Source organism: Ochotona princeps, chromosome 3 (assembly GCF_030435755.1).
Source record: "Ochotona princeps isolate mOchPri1 chromosome 3, mOchPri1.hap1, whole genome shotgun sequence".
NCBI classification, from domain to species: domain Eukaryota; kingdom Metazoa; phylum Chordata; class Mammalia; order Lagomorpha; family Ochotonidae; genus Ochotona; species Ochotona princeps.
In genome coordinates this window covers 862,615-877,597 of record NC_080834.1, presented here as the reverse complement: position 1 = coordinate 877,597, position 14,983 = coordinate 862,615, and positions in this window count along the sequence as shown.

The window sequence follows — 14,983 nt, the reverse complement described above, 5'->3', positions numbered from 1 at the left end:
CACTTCAGCGCCAAAGACGTTTTCAGCTAGCCCTAAATACAAAGGCGCTAGACGCAAATGTTCCTGTAAGAGCTAATTCCATCAAGCAACACTGCATGTTGCTGAATTGCATATTGAAGAAGAATCAGCCGAGTGGTTCTTGTGGCAGCACAACCCCATTTGGCTCACTGACTTCACACACCATCAGGCTGACAGGCAGCTCTCAAGCAAACTACGAGTTCACACACTATGCTTAATGCCGTTTGAGTGCATTGTCCTGAAATGCAGCTTGGTGAACATCCCACACAAACGAAGGCTCCACAGCCGGGTTTCACATGCCAACAACTCCACATTCAGAAACCCCTTCAGCGCCAAAGCCGTTTTCAGCTAGCCCTAAACACAAAGGCGCTAGACGCAAATGTTGCTATAAGAGCTAATTCCATCAAGCAACACTGAATGTTGCTGAATTGCATATTGAAAAAGAATCAGCTGATTGGTTCTCATGGCAGCACAACTCCATTTGGCTCACTGACTTCACACACCATCAGGCTGACAGGCAGCTCTCAAGCAAACTACGAGTTCACACACTATGCTTAATGCCGTTTGAGTGCATTGTCCTGAAATGCAGCTTGGTCAGCATCCCACACAAACGAAGGCTCCACAGCCGGGTTTCACATGCCAACAACTCCACATTCAGAAACCACTTCAGCGCCAAAGCCGTTTTCAGCTAGCCCTAAATACAAAGGCGCTAGACGCAAATGTTGCTGTAAGAGCTAATTCCGTCAAGCAACACTGCATGTTGCTGAATTGCATATTGAAGAAGAATCAGCCGAGTGGTTCTTGTGGCAGCACAACTCCATTTGGCTGACTGACTTCACACAACATCAGGCTGACAGGCAGCTCTCAAGCAAACTACGAGTTCACACACTATGCTTAATGCCGCTTGAGTGCATTGTCCTCAAATGCAGCTTGGTGAGCATCCCACACAAACGAAGGCTCCACAGGCGGGTTTCACATGCCAACAACTCCACATTCAGAAACCACTTCAGCGCCAAAGCCGTTTTCAGCTAGCCCTAAATACAAAGGCGCTAGACGCAAATGTTGCTGTAAGAGCTAATTCCATCAAGCAACACAGTATGTTGCTGAATTGCATATTGAAGAAGAATCAGCCGGGTGGTTCTTGTGGCAGCACAACTCCATTTGGCTCACTGACTTCACACACCATCAGGCTGACAGGCAGCTCTCAAGCAAACTCAGATTTCGCAAAGTATGCTTAATGCCGTTTGAGTGCATTGTTCTGAAATGCAGTTTGGTGAGCATCCCACACAAACGAAGGCTCCACAGCCGGGTTTCACATGCCAACAACTCCACATTCAGAAACCACTTCAGCGCCAAAGCCGTTTTCAGCTAGCCCTAAATACAAAGGCGCTAGACGCAAATGTTGCTGTAAGAGCTAATTCAATCAAGCAACACTGCATGTTGCTGAATTGCATATTGAAGAAGAATCAGCCGAGTGGTTCTTGTGGCAGCACAACTCCATTTGGCTCACTGACTTCACACACCAGCAGGCTGACAGGCAGCTCTCAAGCAAACTACGATTTCACACACTATGCTTAATGCCGTTTGAGTGCATTGTCCTGAAATGCAGCTTGGTGAGCATCCCACACAAACGAAGGCTACACAGCCGGGTTTCACATGCCACCAACTCCACATACAGAAACCACTTCAGCGCCAAAGCCGTTTTCAGCTAGCCCTAAATACAAAGGCGCTAGACGCAAATGTTGCTGTAAGAGCTGATTCCATCAAGCAACACTGCATGTTGCTGAATTGCATATTGAAGAAGAATCAGCCGAGTGGTTCTTGTGGCAGCACAACTCCATTTGGCTCACTGACTTCACACACCATCAGGCTGACAGGCAGCTCTCAAGCAAACTCAGATTTCGCAAAGTATGCTTAATGCCGTTTGAGTGCATTGTCCTGAAATGCAGCTTGGTGAGCATCCAACACAAATGAAGCCTACACAGCCGGGTTTCACATGCCAACAACTCCACATTCAGAGGCCACTTTAGCGCCAAAGCCGTTTTCAGCTAGCCCTAAATACAAAGGCGCTAGACGCAAATGTTGCTGTAAGAGCTAATTCCATCAAGCAACACTGCATGTTACTGAATTGCATATTGAAGAAGAATCAGCCGAGTGGTTCTTGTGGCAGCACAACTCCATTTGGCTCACTGACTTCACACACCATCAGGCTGACAGGCAGCTCTCAAGCAAACTCAGATTTCGCAAAGTATGCTTAATGCCGTTTGAGTGCATTGTCCTGAAATGCAGCTTGGTGAGCATCCCACACAAACGAAGGCTCCACAGCCGGGTTTCACAGGCCAACAACTCCACATTCAGAAACCACTTCAGCGCCAAAGCCGTTTTCAGCTAGCCCTAAATACAAAGGCACTAGACGCAAATGTTGCTGTAAGAGCTAATTCCATCAAGCAACACTGCATGTTGCTGAATTGCATATTGAAGAAGAATCAGCCGAATGGTTCTCATGGCAGCACAACCCCATTTGGCTCACTGACTTCACACACCATCAGGCTGACAGGCAGGTCTCAAGCAAACTACGAGTTCACACACTATGCTTAATGCCGTTTGAGTGCATTGTCCTGAAATGCAGCTTGTTGAGCATCCCACACAAACGAAGGCTCCACAGGCAAATTTCACATGCCAGCAGCTCCAACTCCACATTCAGAAACCACTTCAGCGCCAAAGCCGTTTTCAGCTAGCCCTAAATACAAAGGCGCTAGACGCAAATGTTCCTGTAAGGGCTAATTCCATCAAGCAACACAGTATGTTGCTGAATTGCATATTGAAGAAGAATCAGCCGGGTGGTTCTTGTGGCAGCACAACTCCATTTGGCTCACTGACTTCACACACCATCAGGCTGACCGGCAGCTCTCAAGCAAACTCAGATTTCGCAAAGTATGCTTAATGCCGTTTGAGTGCATTGTCCTGAAATGCAGCTTGGTGAGCATCCCACACAAATGAAGGCTCCACAGGCAAATTTCACATGCCAGCAGCTCCAACTCCACATTCAGAAACCCCTGCAGCGCCAAAGCCGTTTTCAGCTAGCCCTAAATACAAAGGCGCTAGACGCAAATGTCCCTGTAAGGGCTAATTCCATCAAGCAACACAGTATGTTGCTGAATTGCATATTGAAGAAGAATTAGCCGGGTGGTTCTTGTGGCAGCACAACTCCATTTGGCTCACTGACTTCAAACACCATCAGGCTGACAGGCAGCTCTCAAGCAAACTCAGATTTCGCAAAGTATGCTTAATGCCGTTTATGTGCATTGTCCTGAAATGCAGCTTGGTGAGCATCCCACACAAACGAAGGCTACACAGCCGGGTTTCACATGCCACCAACTCCACATTCAGAAACCACTTCAGCGCCAAAGCTGTTTTCAGCTAGCCCTAAATACAAAGGCGCTAGACGCAAATGTTGCTGTAAGAGCTAATTCCATCAAGCAACACTGAATGTTGCTGAATTGCATATTGAAAAAGAATCAGCCGGGTGGTTCTTGTGGCAGCACAACTCCATTTGGCTCACTGACTTCACACACCATCAGGCTGACAGGCAGCTCTCAAGCAAACTACGAGTTCACACACTATGCTTAATGCCGTTTGAGTGCATTGTCCTGAAATGCAGCTTGGTGAGCATCCCACACAAACGAAGGCTCCACAGGCGGGTTTCACATGCCAACAACTCCACATTCAGAAACCACTTCAGCGCCAAAGCCGTTTTCAGCTAGCCCTAAATACAAAGGCGCTAGACGCAAATGTTGCTGTAAGAGCTAATTCCGTCAAGCAACACTGCATGTTGCTGAATTGCATATTGAACAAGAATCAGCCGAATGGTTCTCATGGCAGCACAACCCCATTTGGCTCACTGACTTCACACACCATCAGGCTGACAGGCAGGTCTCAAGCAAACTACGAGTTCACACACTATGCTTAATGACGTTTGAGTGCATTGTCCTGAAATGCAGCTTGGTGAGCATCCCACACAAACGAAGGCTCCACAGGCGGGTTTCACATGCCACCAACTCCACATTCAGAAACCACTTCAGCGCCAAAGCCGTTTTCAGCTAGCCCTAAATACAAAGGCGCTAGACGCAAATGTTGCTGTAAGAGCTAATTCCGTCAAGCAACACTGCATGTTGTTGAATTGCATATTGAAGAAGAATCAGCCGAGTGGTTCTTGTGGCAGCACAACCCCATTTGGCTCACTGACTTCACACACCAGCAGGCTGACAGGCAGCTCTCAAGCAAACTCAGATTTCGCAAAGTATGCTTAATGCCGTTTGAGCGCATTGTCCTGAAATGCAGCTTGGTGAGCATCCCACACAAATGAAGGCTCCACTGGCAAATTTCACATGCCAGCAGCTCCACATTCAGAAACCACTTCAGCGCCAAAGCTGTTTTCAGCTAGCCCTAAATACTAAGGCGCTAGACACAAATGTTGCTGTAAGAGCTAATTCCATCAAGCAACACTGCATGTTGCTGAATTGCGTATTGAAGAAGAATCAGCCGAGTGGTTCTTGTGGCAGCACAACTCCATTTGGCTCACTGACTTCACACACCATCAGGCTGACAGGCAGCTCTCAAGCAAACTCAGATTTCGCAAAGTATGCTTAATGCCGTTTGAGTGCATTGTCCTGAAATGCAGCTTGGTGAGCATCCCACACAAACGAAGGCTCCACAGCCGGGTTTCACATGCCAACAACTCCACATTCAGAAACCACTTCAGCGCCAAAGCCGTTTTCAGCTAGCCCTAAATACAAAGGCACTAGACGCAAATGTTGCTGTAAGAGCTAATTCCGTCAAGCAACACTGAATGTTGCTGAATTGCATATTGAAGAAGAATCAGCCGAATGGTTCTCATGGCAGCACAACCCCATTTGGCTCACTGACTTCACACACCATCAGGCTGACAGGCAGGTCTCAAGCAAACTACGAGTTCACACACTATGCTTAATGCCGTTTGAGTGCATTGTCTTGAAATGCAGCTTGGTGAGCATCCCACACAAATGAAGGCTCCACAGGCAAATTTCACATGCCAGCAGCTCCAACTCCACATTCAGAAACCACTTCAGCGCCAAAGCCGTTTTCAGCTAGCCCTAAATACAAAGGCGCTAGACGCAAATGTTCCTGTAAGGGCTAATTCCATCAAGCAACACAGTATGTTGCTGAATTGCATATTGAAGAAAGATTAGCCGGGTGGTTCTTGTGGCAGCACAACTCCATTTGGCTCACTGACTTCACACACCATCAGGCTGACAGGCAGCTAGCTCTCAAGCAAACTCAGATTTTGCAAAGTATGCTTAATGCCGTTTGAGTGCATTGTCCTGAAATGCAGCTTGGTGAGCATCCCACACAAACGAAGGCTCCACAGGCGGGTTTCACATGCCACCAACTCCACATTCAGAAACCACTTCAGCACCAAAGCCGTTTTCAGCTAGCCCTAAATACAAAGGCGCTAGACGCAAATGTTCCTGTAAGAGCTAATTCCATCAAGCAACACTGCATGTTGTTGAATTGCATATTGAAGAAGAATCAGCCGAGTGGTTCTTGTGGCAGCACAACCCCATTTGGCTCACTGACTTCACACACCAGCAGGCTGACAGGCAGCTCTCAAGCAAACTCAGATTTCGCAAAGTATGCTTAATGCCGTTTGAGCGCATTGTCCTGAAATGCAGCTTGGTGAGCATCCCACACAAATGAAGGCTCCACAGGCAAATTTCACATGCCAGCAGCTCCACATTCAGAAACCACTTCAGCGCCAAAGCCGTTTTCAGCTAGCCCTAAATACTAAGGCGCTAGACACAAATGTTGCTGTAAGAGCTAATTCAATCAAGCAACACTGCATGTTGCTGAATTGCGTATTGAAGAAGAATCAGCCGAGTGGTTCTTGTGGCAGCACAACTCCATTTGGCTCACTGACTTCACACACCATCAGGCTGACAGGCAGCTCTCAAGCAAACTCAGATTTCGCAAATATTGTTAATGCCGTTTGAGTGCATTGTCCTGAAATGCAGCTTGGTGAGCATCCCACACAAACGAAGGCTCCACAGGCTGGTTTCACATGCCACCAACTCCACATTCAGAAACCACTTCAGCGCCAAAGCCGTTTTCAGCTAGCCCTAAATACAAAGGCGCTAGACACAAATGTTGCTGTAAGAGCTAATTCCATCAAGCAACACTGCATGTTGCTGAATTGCATATTGAAGAAGAATCAGCCGAGTGGTTCTTGTGGCAACACAACTCCATTTGGCTCACTGACTTCACACAACAGCAGGCTGACAGGCAGCTCTCAAGCAAACTACGAGTTCACACACTATGCTTAATGCCGTTTGAGTGCATTGTCCTGAAATGCAGCTTAGTTAGCATCCCACACAAACGAAGGCTCCACAGCCGGGTTTCACATGCCAACAACTCCACATTCAGAAACCACTTCAGCGCCAAAGCCGTTTTCAGCTAGCCCTAAATACAAAGGCGCTAGACGCAAATGTTGCTGTAAGAGCTAATTCCATCAAGCAACACTGCATGTTGCTGAATTGCATATTGAAGAAGAATCAGCCGAACGGTTCTTGTAGCAGCACAACTCCATTTGGCTCACTGACTTCACACACCATCAGGCTGACAGGCAGCTCTCAAGCAAACTCAGATTTCGCACAGTATGCTTAATGCCTTTTGAGTGCATTGTCCTGAAATGCAGCTTGGTGAGCATCCCACACAAACGAAGGCTCCACAGCCGGGTTTCACATACCAACAACTCCACATTCAGAAACTACTTCAGTGCCAAAGCCGTTTTCAGCTAGCCCTAAATACAAAGGCGCTAGACGCAAATGTTCCTGTAAGAGCTAATTCCATCAAGCAACACTGCATGTTGCTGAATTGCATATTGAAGAAGAATCAGCTGACTGGTTCTTGTGGCAGCACAACTCCATTTGGCTCACTGACTTCACACACCATCAGGCTGACAGGCAGCTCTCAAGCAAACTCAGATTTCGCAAAGTATGCTTAATGCCGTTTGAGTGCATTGTCCTGAAATGCAGCTTGGTGAGCATCCCACACAAATGAAGGCTCCACCGGCAAATTTCACATGCCAGCAGCTCCACATTCAGAAACCACTTCAGCGCCAAAGCCGTTTTCAGCTAGCCCTAAATACAAAGGCGCTAGACGCAAATGTTGCTGTAAGAGCTAATTCCATCAAGCAACACTGCATGTTGCTGAATTGCATATTGAAGAAGAATCAGCCGAGTGGTTCTTGTGGCAGCACAACTCCATTTGGCTCACTGACTTCACACAACAGCAGGCTGACAGGCAGCTCTCAAGCAAACTACGAGTTCACACACTATGCTTAATGCCGTTTGAGTGCATTGTCCTGAAATGCAGCTTAGTTAGCATCCCACACAAACGAAGGCTCCACAGCCGGGTTTCACATGCCACCAACTCCACATTCAGAAACCACTTCAGCGCCAAAGCCGTTTTCAGCTAGCCCTAAATACAAAGGCGCTAGACGCAAATGTTGCTGTATGAGCTAATTCCATCAAGCAACACTGCATGTTGCTGAATTGCATATTGAAGAAGAATCAGCCGAGTGGTTCTTGTGGCAGCACAACTCCATTTGGCTCGCTGACTTCACACACCATCAGGCTGACAGGCAGCTCTCAAGTAAACTCAGATTTCACACACTATGCTTAATGCCGTTTGAGTGCATTGTCCTGAAATGCAGCTTGGTGAGCATCCCACACAAACGAAGGCTCCACAGGCTGGTTTCACATGCCAACAACTCCACATTCAGAAACCCCTTCAGCGCCAAAGCCGTTTTAAGCTAGCCCTAAATACAAAGGCGCTAGACGCAAATGTTCCTGTAAGAGCTAATTCCATCAAGCAACACTGCATGTTGCTGAATTGCATATTGAAGAAGAATCAGCTGACTGGTTCTCGTGGCAGCACAACTCCATTTGGCTCACTGACTTCACACAACATCAGGCTGACAGGCAGCTCTCAAGCAAACTCAGATTTCGCAAAGTATGCTTAATGCCGTTTGAGTGCATTGTCCTGAAATGCAGCTTGGTGAGCATCCCACACAAATGAAGGCTCCACCGGCAAATTTCACATGCCAGCAGCTCCACATTCAGAAACCACTTCATCGCCAAAGCCGTTTTCAGCTACCCCTAAATGGAAAGGCGCTAGACGCAAATGTTGCTGTAAGAGCTAATTCTGTCAAGCAACACTACATGTTGTTGAATTGCATATTGAAGAAGAATCAGCCGAGCGGTTCTTGTGGCAGCACAACTCCATTTGGCTCACTGACTTCACACACCATCAGGCTGACAGGCAGCTCTCAAGCAAACTCAGATGTCACAAAATATGCTTAATGCCGTTTGAGTGCATTGTCCTGAAATGCAGCTTGGTGAGCATCCCACACAAACGAAGGCTACACAGGCGGCTTTCACATGCCACCAACTCCACATTCAGAAACCACTTCAGCGCCAAAGACGTTTTCAGCTAGCCCTAAATACAAAGGCACTAGACGCAAATGTTGCTGTAAGAGCTAATTCCATCAAGCAACACTGCATGTTGCTGAATTGCATATTGAAGAAGAATCAGCCGAGTGGTTCTTGTGGCAGCACAACTCCATTTGGCTCACTGACTTCACACACCATCAGGCTGACATGCAGCTCTCAAGCAAACTACGAGTTCACACACTATGCTTAATGCCGTTTGAGTGCATTGTCCTGAAATGCAGCTTGCTGAGCATCCCACACAAATGAAGGCTCCACAGCCGGGTTTCACGTGCCACCAACTCCACATTCAGAAACCCCTTCAGCGCCAAAGCCGTTTTAACCTAGCCCTAAATTCAAAGGCGCTAGACGCAAATGTTGCTGTAAGAGCTAATTCCATCAAGCAACACTGCATGTTGCTGAATTGCATATTGAAGAAGAATCAGCCGAGTGGTTCTGTGGCAGCACAACTCCATTTGGCTCACTGACTTCACACACCATCAGGCTGACAGGCAGCTCTCAAGCAAACTCAGACTTCGCACAGTATGCTTAATGCCTTTTGAGTGCATTGTCCTGAAATGCAGCTTGGTGAGCATCCCACACAAACGAAGGCTACACAGGCGGGTTTCACATACCAACAACTCCACATTCAGAAACTACTTCAGTGCCAAAGCCGTTTTCAGCTAGCCCTAAATACAAAGGCGCTAGACACAAATGTTCCTGTAAGAGCTAATTCCATCAAGCAACACTGCATGTTGCTGAATTGCATATTGAAGAAGAATCAGCTGACTGGTTCTCGAGTCAGCACAACTCCATTTGGCTCACTGACTTCACACACCATCAGGCTGACAGGCAGCTCTCAAGCAAACTCAGATTTCGCAAAGTATACTTAATGCCGTTTGAGTGCATTGTCCTGAAATGCAGCTTGGTGAGCATCCCACACAAATGAAGGCTCCACCGGCAAATTTCACATGCCAGCAGCTCCACATTCAGAAACCACTTCAGCGCCAAAGCCGTTTTCAGCTAGCCCTAAATACAAAGGCGCTAGACACAAATGTTGCTGTAAGAGCTAATTCAATCAAGCAACACTGCATGTTGCTGAATTGCATATTGAAGAACAATCAGCCCAGTGGTTCTTGTGGCAGCACAACTCCATTTGGCTCACTGACTTCACACACCATCAGGCTGACAGGCAGCTCTCAAGCAAACTCAGATTTCTCAAAGTATGCTTAATGCCGTTTGAGTGCATTGTCCTCAAATGCATCTTGGTGAGCATCCCACACAAACGAAGGCTACACAGGCGGCTTTCACATGCCACCAACTCCACATTCAGAAACCACTTCAGCGCCAAAGCCGTTTTCAGCTAGCCCTAAATACAAAGGCACTAGACGCAAATGTTGCTGTAAGAGCTAATTCCATCAAGCAACACTGCATGTTGCTGAATTGCATATTGAAGAAGAATCAGCCGAGTGGTTCTTGTGGCAGCACAACTCCATTTGGCTCACTGACTTCACACACCATCAGGCTGACAGGCAGCTCTCAAGCAAACTACGAGTTCACACACTATGCTTAATGCCGTTTGAGTGCATTGTCCTGAAATGCAGCTTGGTGAGCATCCCACACAAACGAAGGCTCCACAGGCGGGTTTCACATGCCACCAACTCCACATTCAGAAACCACTTCAGCGCCAAAGCCGTTTTCAGCTAGCCCTAAATACAAAGGCGCTAGACGCAAATGTTGTTGTAAGAGCTAATTCCATCAAGCAACACAGCATGTTGCTGAATTGCATATTGAAGAAGAATCAGCCGAGTGGTTCTTGTAGCAGCACAACTCCATTTGGCTCGCTGACTTCACACACCATCAGGCTGACAGCAGCTCTCAAGTAAACTCAGATTTCACACACTATGCTTAATGCCGTTTGAGTGCATTGTCCTGAAATGCAGCTTGCTGAGCATCCCACACAAACGAAGGCTCCACAGCCGGGTTTCACGTGCCAACAACTCCACATTCAGAAACCCCTTCAGCGCCAAAGCCGTTTTAAGCTAGCCCTAAATTCAAAGGCGCTAGACGCAAATGTTGCTGTAAGAGCTAATTCCATCAAGCAACACTGCATGTTGCTGAATTGCATATTGAAGAAGAATCAGCTGACTGGTTCTCGTGGCAGCACAACTCCATTTGGCTCACTGACTTCACACACCATCAGGCTGACAGGCAGCTCTCAAGTAAACTCAGATTTCACACACTATGCTTAATGCCGTTTGAGTGCATTGTCCTGAAATGCAGCTTGGTGAGCATCCCACACAAACGAAGGCTCCACAGGCTGGTTTCACATGCCAACAACTCCACATTCAGAAACCCCTTCAGCGCCAAAGCCGTTTTAAGCTAGCCCTAAATACAAAGGCGCTAGACGCAAATGTTCCTGTAAGAGCTAATTCCATCAAGCAACACTGCATGTTGCTGAATTGCATATTGAAGAAGAATCAGCTGACTGGTTCTCGTGGCAGCACAACTCCATTTGGCTCACTGACTTCACACAACATCAGGCTGACAGGCAGCTCTCAAGCAAACTCAGATTTCGCAAAGTATGCTTAATGCCGTTTGAGTGCATTGTCCTGAAATGCAGCTTGGTGAGCATCCCACACAAATGAAGGCTCCACCGGCAAATTTCACATGCCAGCAGCTCCACATTCAGAAACCACTTCATCGCCAAAGCCGTTTTCAGCTACCCCTAAATGGAAAGGCGCTAGACGCAAATGTTGCTGTAAGAGCTAATTCTGTCAAGCAACACTACATGTTGTTGAATTGCATATTGAAGAAGAATCAGCCGAGCGGTTCTTGTGGCAGCACAACTCCATTTGGCTCACTGACTTCACACACCATCAGGCTGACAGGCAGCTCTCAAGCAAACTCAGATGTCACAAAATATGCTTAATGCCGTTTGAGTGCATTGTCCTGAAATGCAGCTTGGTGAGCATCCCACACAAACGAAGGCTACACAGGCGGCTTTCACATGCCACCAACTCCACATTCAGAAACCACTTCAGCGCCAAAGACGTTTTCAGCTAGCCCTAAATACAAAGGCACTAGACGCAAATGTTGCTGTAAGAGCTAATTCCATCAAGCAACACTGCATGTTGCTGAATTGCATATTGAAGAAGAATCAGCCGAGTGGTTCTTGTGGCAGCACAACTCCATTTGGCTCACTGACTTCACACACCATCAGGCTGACATGCAGCTCTCAAGCAAACTACGAGTTCACACACTATGCTTAATGCCGTTTGAGTGCATTGTCCTGAAATGCAGCTTGCTGAGCATCCCACACAAATGAAGGCTCCACAGCCGGGTTTCACGTGCCACCAACTCCACATTCAGAAACCCCTTCAGCGCCAAAGCCGTTTTAACCTAGCCCTAAATTCAAAGGCGCTAGACGCAAATGTTGCTGTAAGAGCTAATTCCATCAAGCAACACTGCATGTTGCTGAATTGCATATTGAAGAAGAATCAGCCGAGTGGTTCTGTGGCAGCACAACTCCATTTGGCTCACTGACTTCACACACCATCAGGCTGACAGGCAGCTCTCAAGCAAACTCAGACTTCGCACAGTATGCTTAATGCCTTTTGAGTGCATTGTCCTGAAATGCAGCTTGGTGAGCATCCCACACAAACGAAGGCTACACAGGCGGGTTTCACATACCAACAACTCCACATTCAGAAACTACTTCAGTGCCAAAGCCGTTTTCAGCTAGCCCTAAATACAAAGGCGCTAGACACAAATGTTCCTGTAAGAGCTAATTCCATCAAGCAACACTGCATGTTGCTGAATTGCATATTGAAGAAGAATCAGCTGACTGGTTCTCGAGTCAGCACAACTCCATTTGGCTCACTGACTTCACACACCATCAGGCTGACAGGCAGCTCTCAAGCAAACTCAGATTTCGCAAAGTATACTTAATGCCGTTTGAGTGCATTGTCCTGAAATGCAGCTTGGTGAGCATCCCACACAAATGAAGGCTCCACCGGCAAATTTCACATGCCAGCAGCTCCACATTCAGAAACCACTTCAGCGCCAAAGCCGTTTTCAGCTAGCCCTAAATACAAAGGCGCTAGACACAAATGTTGCTGTAAGAGCTAATTCAATCAAGCAACACTGCATGTTGCTGAATTGCATATTGAAGAACAATCAGCCCAGTGGTTCTTGTGGCAGCACAACTCCATTTGGCTCACTGACTTCACACACCATCAGGCTGACAGGCAGCTCTCAAGCAAACTCAGATTTCTCAAAGTATGCTTAATGCCGTTTGAGTGCATTGTCCTCAAATGCATCTTGGTGAGCATCCCACACAAACGAAGGCTACACAGGCGGCTTTCACATGCCACCAACTCCACATTCAGAAACCACTTCAGCGCCAAAGCCGTTTTCAGCTAGCCCTAAATACAAAGGCACTAGACGCAAATGTTGCTGTAAGAGCTAATTCCATCAAGCAACACTGCATGTTGCTGAATTGCATATTGAAGAAGAATCAGCCGAGTGGTTCTTGTGGCAGCACAACTCCATTTGGCTCACTGACTTCACACACCATCAGGCTGACAGGCAGCTCTCAAGCAAACTACGAGTTCACACACTATGCTTAATGCCGTTTGAGTGCATTGTCCTGAAATGCAGCTTGGTGAGCATCCCACACAAACGAAGGCTCCACAGGCGGGTTTCACATGCCACCAACTCCACATTCAGAAACCACTTCAGCGCCAAAGCCGTTTTCAGCTAGCCCTAAATACAAAGGCGCTAGACGCAAATGTTGCTGTAAGAGCTAATTCCATCAAGCAACACAGCATGTTGCTGAATTGCATATTGAAGAAGAATCAGCCGAGTGGTTCTTGTAGCAGCACAACTCCATTTGGCTCGCTGACTTCACACACCATCAGGCTGACAGCAGCTCTCAAGTAAACTCAGATTTCACACACTATGCTTAATGCCGTTTGAGTGCATTGTCCTGAAATGCAGCTTGCTGAGCATCCCACACAAACGAAGGCTCCACAGCCGGGTTTCACGTGCCAACAACTCCACATTCAGAAACCCCTTCAGCGCCAAAGCCGTTTTAAGCTAGCCCTAAATTCAAAGGCGCTAGACGCAAATGTTGCTGTAAGAGCTAATTCCATCAAGCAACACTGCATGTTGCTGAATTGCATATTGAAGAAGAATCAGCCGAGTGGTTCTGTGGCAGCACAACTCCATTTGGCTCACTGACTTCACACACCATCATGCTGACAGGCAGCTCTCAAGCAAACTACGAGTTCACACACTATGCTTAATGCCGTTTGAGTGCATTGTCCTGAAATGCAGCTTGGTGAGCATCCCACACAAACGAAGGCTACACAGCCGGGTTTCACATGCCAACAACTCCACATTCAGAAACCCCTTCAGCGCCAAAGCCGTTTTCAGCTAGCCCTAAATGCAAAGGCGCTAGACGCAAATGTTGCTGTAAGAGCTAATTCTGTCAAGCAACACTACATGTTGTTGAATTGCATATTGAAGAAGAATCAGCCGAGCGGTTCTTGTGGCAGCACAACTCCATTTGGCTCACTGACTTCACACACCATCAGGCTGACAGGCAGCTCTCAAGCAAACTCAGATTTCGCAAAGTATGCTTAATGCCGTTTGAGTGCATTGTCCTGAAATGCAGCTTGGTGAGCATCCCACACAAACGAAGGCTACACAGCCGGGTTTCACATGCCACCAACTCCACATTCAGAAACCACTTCAGCGCCAAAGCCGTTTTCAGCTAGCCCTAAATACAAAGGCACTAGATGCAAATGTTGCTGTAAGAGCTAATTCCATCAAGCAACACTGCATGTTGCTGAATTGCATATTGAAGAAGAATCAGCCGAGTGGTTCTTGTGGCAGCACAACTCCATTTGGCTCACTGACTTCACACACCATCAGGCTGACAGGCAGCTCTCAAGCAAACTCAGATTTCGCAAAGTATGCTTAATGCCGTTTGAGTGCATTGTCCTGAAATGCATCTTGGTGAGCATCCCACACAAACGAAGGCTCCACAGGCGGGTTTCACATGCCAACAACTCCACATTCAGAAACCACTTCAGCGCCAAAGCCGTTTTCAGCTAGCCCTAAATACAAAGGCGCTAGACGCAAATGTTGCTGTATGAGCTAATTCCATCAAGCAACACTGCATGTTGCTGAATTGCATATTGAAGAAGAATCAGCCGAGTGGTTCTTGTAGCAGCACAACTCCATTTGGCTCGCTGACTTCACACACCATCAGGCTGACAGCAGCTCTCAAGTAAACTCAGATTTCACACACTATGCTTAATGCAGTTTGAGTGCATTGTCCTGAAATGCAGCTTGCTGAGCATCCCACACAAATGAAGGCTCCACAGCCGGGTTTCACGTGCCAACAACTCCACATTCAGAAACCCTTTCAG